The following is a 10,953-nucleotide window of genomic DNA, read 5'->3' on the forward strand; positions in this document are numbered from 1 at the left end:
CGTTGCTTTGTAGTCTCACTATCAGGATATCTACCACATGGTGGTACTCTGTACTCTCACTAACGGGATCTCTGTGTCATCCAGAACGCCACTGATGATGCCAGCAGTTACAGCGTACATGAAGTCAGCATATACCGTGACGTCCACTTTGTTCACATTGAACGGCATCATCACCCCCTTTGCAAACCAGATGCCGGTGTACAAACAACCTTAGCGCTAAGACTACCTTAAGTCTATGTAAAGGCATGGGAATTACGGTCAGCTTAGCGCTAACATAACTTTGTACAACGGGACCCATGTCTGAACTTCGTCCGTGTCCTGGATCTAGTACAGGAATCATTAGCACAGTATTTTGCTGCATTTATTTCATGAATATATTCTTTTTGTACATATCATTTTCTGATTCTAGTTTCAATTCATTTGATATCATTTTGATTTAATTATCTATGTTCATTCTTGAGTCATCTAGGTGATAATTGTTTGATAACCAATACTTTACCAATAGTATATATAGAGAGAGTTATATCCATAGAGAATATATGGAATACATATGGAATATATATGGGGTTCATGTTAATGCTGTAAGGACTCACAACAGACAGGTTACTTACTTCCAGTACGTGTCATGTATTGAAACGGACGTAAAGTGTACTCCACTAACCCACGTGGTTACAAGGGCGACGTCGTTGCCAGCCAGCTGCTCCTGGGCCAGCCACTTCTGCAGGTAGACGTACGATCGGGAATCGATCGTGTTGACTCGCTGATCTCCGGAAAATGGCCTGTGCAAACACACGAAAGCGTTATCGCACAGGAAAGTTCGTCAATAACGATCCCGCTTATAACCGACAGATACAATTATAATTATTTTGTTTGATCTGATTTTGCACTGTTATTGTGTATTCAGTTGACATGCGCACATAACGAAATGCGATCATATCCAACTATAAGTCGTGGTCTCGTTGAGATCGTTGTATCCATCTCATCATAGTTCCATCAATCATGACTGATATCTTTTGTCAGCTTTCGTTAGAAAGGGGAATTAAACAAATGTAAAAGGTTTTATGTTTGTATTTTTCAAGGCACGCAAATCACCTACTGTACATGTTATATTCTGGAACGTATTACAGTATACGCGGAAATAAAGTAGTTGAATGCATTTTACAGTTCTTAAGAACTGTTTTAATACTGCCTGTTATTAACTCTTTATTTCTGTGTGGATTCCTTATGCAAAGTATGGTATGTTTGGGACCACACTGTTTCTGTTACAACACATGTTATATTAGACCACCTTCTAAAAGACAATGTGTATTTTTGGATTTCACATGTTCGAAGATTTGTAAACCAGCAACGCGTTGTATTCATGAGAGTTTCTACGACTTCAGTCCTGCCCCACTACGAAGCACATGTGACACATGTGGTCTCACCTTAGGCAAGTGAGTTCAAACATGCTTCTGCTCACCCAGCATAAAATGGGTACCCGGTGGGATAAGCCATCTGACTATAACCTTCTAGCGCCTCACAGGCAGCTTGGGTTATCCGAGATAATAATGAACTGTCTGTTTGTGTGGTTTCGAGCATGCACTTGGTGCATGGAATTTAGCGCTATAGAAGTACACATTATCAATATTATTCTGTGCAGCTTACAAGCTGAATACTCAGCTGCCTATAGTCCATCCATGTGTATGTGTGGGCATAACGGTTTGAGGCAATCAGAACAACCCCTGTAAGAAGGGTTGGCTTAGTATGAATTTATAAATTGTTATCACATGTCATGTGACCGTTTGTATGGGATAAAACATGAAATAGACTAATGTTGAAGAAACATGAATAATAATATTTCTGATATGAATATACAATGTCATTTAGAAATTGCTCAAATGTAGAAACGTATTTGTACTTAGGATTACGCTATCTTAGTATAGAACAAAGTGTAGTGCTTTTTGTCTTGAGCTCGATCAGGAATTCGCGCCAACACTCTCACTGTAAGACATCACAGTCCAAATGGAACTCAAAACAAAATGCACTTGAATGTTTACTCATGTAAGAACGTATAAATCCAGGAGTATTTCCGATTGACAAAGACATATATTTCGGATTCAATAGGATACAAAGTGTCGTCTCTGGTGTACAAACGTCAGCGCTCATCTGGACAAGTGAGATTTCTATATAGGGCTAACCTGCAAACGATGTAATGGAAAACTTATTCCTGTGTTTGCAAGCTGATGCATACATTTAACCCGTAGATAAACATGTAAACGCTACGGTGTTACCTGTAGAGCTTTAGAGCATCAAATACAGAAGTCTGGTTTGGGTTCTGGGACATCCACAAGTCAGAGGCCTCTGGGAAGGTGTGAGACATTTCCTTCAGCATTGAACCCAGACCGATATTGAGAAAAGTGTCATCAAAATCTGGTGGCACGTGAAACACCGACATGTACCCGTCTCTGAAAGAGAGAAAAACACTTTCAAAATGTAATCAATGACATAATGATTTCTTGAAGAAAATATTAAAGCGTTTTATAGCACTTGGAGTTCAAATAAAAGATAAACATTGAAGAAACTAGTTAAACTAAATGGAATGTGTTCTGTCGCTACTATGAAATGAATGGTTATGCGTATAGTGTGTATACGAGGACATTACCTATATCGCATGAGCCGTACCATAATGTATTCTATGTCCTTCAGACCAAGTTTCTCCAGCTCAGCATACGTCCAGTTTAAGGCAGATATTTTGTCGCTACTATAAGATCCACTAAGTTTCGAGGACTGCTGTCCCACGTCTTTAAGGTTTCACTATAGACTTGTGGCCAGAACGTCATTATTGAAGGTAACGTTCTTGTCGCGATGATCCTTTATGTCGTGAAGACCGGCGTTGAGCCCCGCCAGATTGTAATCCGTCATGTCCCCATATTTACTAAACTCTGCAAGAATCTCCATCACATACGCTGTGGCAAACATGTTGTTGTCGAACACACCAAACAGCTGTCTGAACAGTGCCAGGTCAGGGACACAATGGTAGTACTGCTTCACATAACTTGGCCAGACCCCCTTGTCTTCGGCCCATTCAAGTAGAGGCACGTATTTCTTGTCCTTCTTTACCTGGGCATTTTCCACAAGATCTCTCATGACTCGTATAGAACTTTCTATCTCTTGCTTAGTAGGGGAGGCGGACACACCGACCAGCGTCAGTAATAACCAGCATAACATTAGGACAGCCATGATGTATTGCGGAAAGCTGACACTATGGTGAACGATAGTTTTTTGGGAATATATAATGTATGACACACGAAAGCCGATGTGAACAAGGAACAGGTGCGCATATGTTTATCTCTAAAAAGGGCAGGTTTTTGGTCATGGCTGTAGCTGCTTAGGTCATCAATAAATTGTGATGTCTGGGTCGTGAATCATGTTACAAGGAACATGCACTAATGGGTCAAGTGGGATATAGTGAGTGAGAGAGTGAGTATGGTTTTACGCCGATTTTAGCAATATTCCAGCAATATCACGGCGGGGTTGCCAAAAATGGTTTTCTCACATTGTACCCATGTTTGAAATTGAATCCGGGCCTTCGGCGTGACGAGCGGACGGTTAAACCACTATGCTATCCAACCGCCCCAAGTGGGATATAGGTTGAGATCTGAAATATAAGACACGTTCATTTTGGTTAATCAGTCAACGAGTATATTTACAACGGGATGAACAATTCTGAACAGGGTGAGTGAGCTAAAATGTATATTCCACTCACATTTTTTTTATTTCATTTTAGATTTCAAAAATAACAATGATGAAGACTGAGTTATTCCCATGTTCAAGCGGTCTTTATCCATAACGAACTTTGACCTTAGACTGGCTCGAGCGTGATGATTAAACATACAATTTGATAGTAAGTGCATATACATGTACTGTATTGACCCCAACGGTCTACTAGGTGGTATGCTATTTTCTCTTGATTGCTTCAAACAATGCAATCTATTTGTTCCGTGAATACGCAGTTAGTCTAAGATTGTCACAGTTGCACAGTTGGCTGTGTAAAACTAGAGGTTGAGGTTATGAACAACATTTTACGTTGTTGGTGGGCCTTGACATTCAGTTAGTCTTGCCACGGACTGTCAACACGAGACACATATTTGGTGCTGTATAGCTTCCATTTGACCTACAGTCGCTGCAAATGGCGATTGACACATTGACGTTGCAGGTTATGGAACTTCAAGTACCGAAAACAAGGCACTTCTTTCCTCCATTCAGATGGGATGAAAAACAATGGATGTGGCCAAGTGATGTCAAGCTAAACTTCCACGGTTACCCAGAAAATGTATTATTCAGAGACCTTTTCGGGATATTCGACAATAATATGTTCGCGACCACCTACATTATGGCTTGCCTGATTGAAGGACGGCGGTATATCAACAGCACCACGTATGGACCGACACATGAAGACATGACCAATGGTTTAAATGCCATTAAAAACCATCATGATATGAACGTGAACTATTCCAACTCACTGATGACCTTCTGGCCTCAGACATACAAAGAGACTCTTGGAGCTTACAACAGTTACCCAGTCAACCTCAATGACCTCATCAAAATGACTGACGCCATGCCACTGAATGCAACGTATGCGTTTCTCGAAAAACTGGGTCTAAAAAATATCGAGGGGATCATCAAGGCTTTAATGGAAATCAGGTCTGTATTAATGTTTTCGATCATAACACTAAGTAAATTGTTATTAAAGTTTGATGGTAAGTCGGGCAATCCCTTTTGTCAATTGTATAGAAACTATAGTCCGTTTGGCTCAAAAGCGGACTGATGAATTGCAATCTAACTAGAAAACTAATAAACATAAAATACTCAATGAAATACTGATCGTAATCAAATCGTCAGACCAACTCTGTGAGGTTTTTGCAGAATTTATGTCCTAAAAATAAAAAAGTGCAGAGAAAGGGACAGCCAGGTGTGCGAGAAAGGATGGTGACGGCACAGCACAGGTTAATGAATCAATAACTTTGTCGGCACTTGTGCACGTGCTTCTCTAACACCTGGCTGTCCATTTCTCTGCACTCCTCCCTCGTAGTGAGTGAGTGAGTGAGTTAATATATAACGTCACATCGGCAGTATTTCAGCCATATCTTGACGAGAACATTTGATACTGAAATGAAATATATGTATATTATAAAAAACCTGCCGACGAAGGACAGTAAAGCAACTTAGATTGCAATTCATCGGTCCGCTTTTGAGCCAAACGGACTATAGTTAGGGTGCTGCAGTAGACCAGTGAGTGGACAATAATACGTTCTGTACAGACCAGTGTCTCTCCAGAAAACAATTGACATGTTCTTCAGCAGTGTACAGTGGCATGGTGGAGCACGGGTAGTCAGTTCTTGCGAAAGGTATTTGTAATCGACCGGTCAGATGTACTGGGTTTGAATCTAAGATTCACCTTGATTATGTTTCTGTGTTTGTTAGCTACATGCACCTACCCAATAGTTTCAACGAAGTGGTCCATGTCTGAGGCATGTTTAACGTTAACTGTGCTCCTTGTTGAAGCATCCGTTGTAAACCAACTCAATCACTTTAGAGATGCACATCTACGGTGCCTGTCATTCTGGGAGTACTTTACTCAGTAAGCCGGACAGATCAAAAAGTCAAAGTACTGTTCAAAGCGGATTTTTAACCGAACCCACAAAGTTATTCCTCGCAAACAGTAGTCTGTCGTTTGCTCTCCATGAGTCACAGAAGCACTGCCTTGCCTTCTGTAAGCGTAACATAATTTTGTATTCCTGTACTGTGTGATACAGACGCGGTTACACACAGGCGTTTCACATCCCCCCGGACTTCGATGACAGCTTCCTGAACATTGGTCTTGGTTCCATCTTGTCAGAGATGTCCCACCTGTTCCCGACCTACGATGTGGAGAGGCCACAACACCAATCTGTGTTCGACGCCCTCAAGCACTACGCCTACAGGTCAGTATGCTAGGGTTAATACTTTTACGCACCTAATAAGTGACTCCTTGCTTGTGTGGACAAAGCGACAGCTCATGCCGTGGAAGATGGGGGTTTAATGTCCGTGTCTGGTCATAATAAAATATGTTAAAAGATGTTATGTGTTGCTTCCCTGTTAGTCAACAGTTATAATTACGGCACAGTTATTCGTAATGTCCATTTATATATTGCGAATTAACTGGTGGAAACGTTTACCTGCTTAATACAAATAATGAACCTGTAAATGACCAAACTATATTCACATCATGAACCTTCTATTCTACGCAAATGCACACTGACAAAAACAGAGTGATATCAGCTTGCCGACAATCGATATGAATAAATTACCACCATGCACGTATTCAAAGTCTTGATAGCAGTTCCCCTGAATGTGCAGGCCGTTCTCTGGGAACCAAAGGGTAAACACCATCGACCCTAGGACGTACTACTACTTGCGACAGTGGTTGCAGCAGGAGAAACAGGCCGGACACGATGTAGCCTTAGTGCCGACATGGGTATGTATTCATGGCTGTGAGAAGGGCGTAGACTGGTAACATCGATATCATATTAGAAATGTTATTATTAAAGTCTTCTTTCTAAAACATATTTGGAACAAGGAGTCACGTTGTGTTACGTTAAAGGCGTTCACCAGTGTTGTTAATGCTATTGTACATGTAGGAGTATTATTCAGGTGAGAAATGTTGACACTTTACTGTGGAACTTATCAGGGACTGATAGCGGGTCGTGGGACATGCATATGGTGGCCTCAGAGAGACACTAACATGAGGGCCGTAGCGTATTCCTCAGTAGTATATCAGGGATATGAGACGCGTTATGCTGGAAGCTAAACACACCAAACCCAGCTCCGCACGAATGTCACCCGTTTGAAAATATACGGTATATATGCGATCACATTCAGATTGTGGTATAGAAGACAGCACTAAATATTAAAATACATGGTCAGTTTACAAATTCATTCATGGGCATTTCAAAACACGCGAATCCCATCTAAATCGCCCAAACACAGCTGCCATATGAATCAGCCTGTACTGTAGGTGTCCTGTGAATTCCCCTTGTTTATAGTCTCTGATTTGGTCTATAGTACGTGCTGCATGTGTGCATGAACTATCGTAGCCGTGGCATATGTACAGCATACTGATGCACGTACGACGTACACCAAGAATCGTGTGAAGCATCCATAATATCATGCATTCCTGCAAATCCTAGTCCACAATGACAGTCTGGAGCAATCGCTAAATTCTCATGTTCAGCAAAGTTCGAGTCACAATTTATGCATTCTGGTATTGATGTTATGTATTTAGTTTCTTTTTGTTGAAGTTTATATCACTGCACACAGATCCAGGACACTGATGACGTACGGATTTGGTTCGACAAGGGAGTCATCGTGCCGTTTAACGTCAACAACATTGACGTCACTGTGTGTGCCAACTTCATATTTGATGTCACCAATGGAATCATTAATGGGCTCTTTCAACCATCGCTGTTGGACGATCCCGAAATAATGGTCAGTCAATGTTGTTAAAAGCGACATAAAACTAAATTCACTCACTCGTAGGCCTGGGTATTGTCCAAATCGCTGGGATGACCTATCGCGGTTGAAGTGCATGTGTTAACAAGTCGCTCAAAATGCCACAATTCGCTTTTTATATGCCACAAAACCGATGATCGTGAGTTTGAAAATCTACTTTGTCAATATGCCTTACATTCAGAAGCATCCATGTGTTTGTGGGTTTCGTAAAGATCATCACCTCATCACTTCGGAATCACTTCCAAAAGCATCTGTAAAGACCTTATACACATGGACTTATGCTGCTCAAAGTGGCGAAAAATACCAGTCTCCAGATAATTTATTATCAAATTAGAAATCATTTGTCATATATGTCCATCAACACAGCATGTAAATATGATGAACTTGTGAAAGACATAACTACACGAAAATCAGGAAAATGTAGAGAGCAATTCCAACCCTGACTGCCTGTTGGTTGGAAAATATATATATATATATATATATATATATATATATCAGAGGTTTACAGACTTTGGCTGATATTCTCTTTGATTGGTCAAGATTGCAATCATGTTGATGAAAACCTCTATGCAAGCAAGCTGTATTAAGATTTGAAAAAAGAATTCCAGACAAAGGTTGTACGATACATACAACGCAATATATAGGTTCTGGAAGTAGATGAACGCACGACCTGCGACGATATCACGAAGCGCCTCTGTTGTAGGGAATTGAACAGGTGCTTGTGGACTTCAAGCGTGTACTGAGAACATACGCTAGCCCCAGGGTTGTGGCTCAAGGCCACTCAGGTTCTCATGACGGCTATGACGTCATCTACTATGACGACTTCATTGGCAATGCAGACAAAACATATGAAAATCAAAGTGTGGTAAGTTTATGCGTTTTTATAAGGAGTTATAATGAAGTATTGAAAGAGTTTTCTTTTACATCACTTATTGTAGCGTTCAAGCAACATCTGGGTGAAAATATACAATTGAAAATCAAAGAACGCCTTCGCATTGACGGGCTCCATAACCTCTTGGCTATACTGTCGCTCCTATAATATGAATGGAGGCGGTGGGGTAGCCTAGTGGTTAAAGCGTTTGCTAGTCATGTCGTAGACCCGGGCTCCATCCCCCACATGGGTACAATGTGTGAAGCCCAATTCTGGTGTCCTACGCTGTGATTTTGCTGGAATATTGCTAAACTCACTCACTCACTATAATAAAAATGAAGTGATCAGCAACTTCATTTTTGTTTTACATATGGATTCAGCATTTTCCAACTGGTACATCTTCGTTGAGGGCCATATTGAATAGTAAATAGAACATGTCTGTGAATTAGGATAAAATTACTGACATCAGGTTCTCAGAAAGCTACCTCGGTAAACGCAGGTTAGCACTTTATAACATCTACTTCTGAACATTACACAACTATGTTTTGCAGAACAACGCAGAGGACCGTATATACACGACCTCCATGGCCCTGAACGCCCTACTGACCACCTGGACAACACAAGACCAGAACACGGAGAGGGTCATCTGGGATAAAGGTAGAGACTCATACGTTTCCCTAACACCCTGGATACCGAGATTTCTTTCTGACAGCACATTTGTTGTAAGACCTGAAGAACGTTGAGTAAGAATTGCGCTCGCGTGACACTTAATCTACCTTCGCCTTTAACATTTCACAGATATCTAGAACGTTATATGTCTTAGCGACGGTGTAAAATCAAGTGCAAATACTTAGGCGGATTGAAAAATAGACCCTGTTCAGTCTTAATTTGTTATGCATTAAAACAGTAAATATCTCGGCTTTGTACCGAAATATGAAATGTAGCTGCATACTTATGTATGGCGTTGCACTTTCAATATGAAAAGGGTTTGCTCTAAATCTACTTACCTCTATTGTGTCAAACGATGACAGGTCACACACGCATGAGTTAGTGAGTGAGTGAGTTAATATTTAACGTCACATCGGCAATATTTCAGCCATATCGGGACGAGAACATATTTGACATTGAAATGGAATACTAGTATATGTATATTATTAAAACACTTGTCGACGAAGGACAGTAAAACAACTAGAATATCAATATTAGAATTAAAACTAGCGTGGAAAATTAAAACTAATAACACTTTTTGGACAATACAATATAAAAACAGGCTATAGATTGCCAAAAACAGAATGTAGATCACCATGCTAGGGACAATGGGGACTTACAGTACATTTGCTTCCTGCATGGACCCTAGCTGGATTTACACCATCCCTTCAGTCGTTAGCAGTTTAGACACATTTAGCCATACATTGAAAAAACACATATTCTACGATTTAAAAGGTTGGATAGATTTAAAATGGGAGTTGAAATCTTATGGTTTTCGCTCATTTCAAATGGCAGCCGCGATGAACTGGGATGAGTTACCAGGTCACTTTACTTATCTAAATTACCAATAATAAAATATTTATATATTTACAAATCATTTAACAAATCTAATTCTTTTAAAAATGTAATAATTAAATGAGAACTTATATTATTAAAAAGATCCGCCATAGTTTGTGATTTGAAATAGTTATACCTTGTTATCGAATATTCAGCACATCAAGCATGACATGCTTGACCGTGATTCTTTCATCACAAGGCATTCAAAACGGAGGATCCTCACCTTTCAGGAGGTATTCATGAGTAGATCTTGTGTGGCCAATCTTGATCATGGATGTAAGTTCTAATGCTAGCTCACACACGCGTGAACACCAAGGGGCATAACTGCGCCATGTTAATCAGTAGGTGAGCAGTAGATACGGACAGTATATTTCCGAGATGTTCTATTTACGAGGACCCAAACTATTCCAATACAAAGATCCACATTGTAACCAGATACATTTAGGAAGAATCTCAAATAATGAGAATGGATGAAACGTAGTACATAAGAAAGGAAGTAATAAAGGAATAAAAGGATAAAAGGATGGCGCTATCTGTTATATATATTAGATTCTCATATGTTTTTCATTATACATAGATACACCCGCTGATGTAAAGACTACAGTTGACAGAATCGTCACCTGGTTGTATTATTTCGGTTTGTTTGCTGGGTTCGAACCGTGGAATGCTTTTTTCTCCGGCTCCTACAAGGGAGTTACAGTACGTATACATTTTGAAATGATTACAAGCCAATTATATAGTTCCTAGTTGTTTAGTAGGGTGTTGGTACTTCGTAGCCGGGCGACATTTGTACTCAGCAGAGCACCATTTGTCGTAAGGTCTAATAAATTGGCGGAAATACTGCTACCACTTGCTGAAGCCCTACTGAAAGGATGTTTACACATAATCTTGGTCTAATAATATATTGAACTCAAAAACATCAAAACATAATTCAGAACTATATATCTCTCTACGTTTTGAAAGAACATTTGTGTTCTTTTCTTTCAACCGTGAAAGGGCGGTGGGGT

The 10,953-nt window shown here is 40.2% G+C and overlaps 1 long non-coding RNA gene across 1 annotated transcript; it reads left to right on the top strand.

Annotated features, from left to right (window-relative positions):
* Window positions 1–8,249: 8,249 nt before the first annotated feature.
* On the top strand, window positions 8,250–10,643 carry LOC124260392. Its single transcript, XR_006894065.1, has 3 exons — window positions 8,250–8,395; window positions 8,953–9,058; window positions 10,524–10,643. It is a non-coding gene; the product is annotated as an uncharacterized LOC124260392 (long non-coding RNA).
* Window positions 10,644–10,953: the final 310 nt, after the last annotated feature.

This window comes from Haliotis rubra, unplaced genomic scaffold, assembly GCF_003918875.1.
Source record: "Haliotis rubra isolate DU_JTF1 unplaced genomic scaffold, ASM391887v1 Scf760, whole genome shotgun sequence".
In the NCBI taxonomy this organism is placed as follows: Eukaryota; Metazoa; Mollusca; class Gastropoda; order Lepetellida; family Haliotidae; genus Haliotis; species Haliotis rubra.